The sequence below is a fragment of the Myotis brandtii genome, unplaced genomic scaffold (assembly GCF_000412655.1).
Source record: "Myotis brandtii unplaced genomic scaffold, ASM41265v1 scaffold720, whole genome shotgun sequence".
NCBI classification, from domain to species: domain Eukaryota; kingdom Metazoa; phylum Chordata; class Mammalia; order Chiroptera; family Vespertilionidae; genus Myotis; species Myotis brandtii.
Window position 1 is genome coordinate 179,109 of NW_005370839.1, and position 641 is coordinate 179,749.

Here is a 641-nt window from a genome sequence, read left to right on the forward strand (position 1 = left end):
ACACCTGTTCCAACATTCTGGTTTTCTCTTGGAGGCTGACATTTCATCAAGACAACAGGATTGTCAGTTGTCACCTGCCAGGTGATATTTCCTGAAGGGACAAGCTGACGTTCATGTTTGAGTAAGTGTGAGCCAATTCACCAGATCTCAGCAATCCCAGTGTCTGTGTCATTTATTCTGCTACATAAACATGGGCCAGGCCGGGTGTGGCTCAGTGGCTGTGCATTGACCTATGAACCAGGAGGTCAGGGTTCCATTCCTGGTGAGGCCACCTGCAGGGTTACAGGCTCGATCCCCGGTGTGTGTGTGTGTGTGTGTGTGTGTGTGCAGGAGGCAGCCTGTCCATGATTCTGTCTCATCATGGATGTTTCTGTCCCTCTCCCTCTGCCTTCATCCTGAAATCAATAAAAATATATTTAAAAAATTTTTAAAAATGAGTTGGCTGGAATCAGCTGTGGGAAGGAAGGTGAAGGAGGAGGGGGAGCCGCGGGACCAGCTCTGAAGGCTCCTGAGGCCCTGCGAGGTCCTGGCCGCCTGTGCAGTCGCTGTGCCTGGAACCGCGGCCCAAGCGATGACCTGATCGGAACACGCGGGGCCCCCGGGGCCGTGTCCGTGTGAAGAGGACGCGTGGGCAGCCAGGA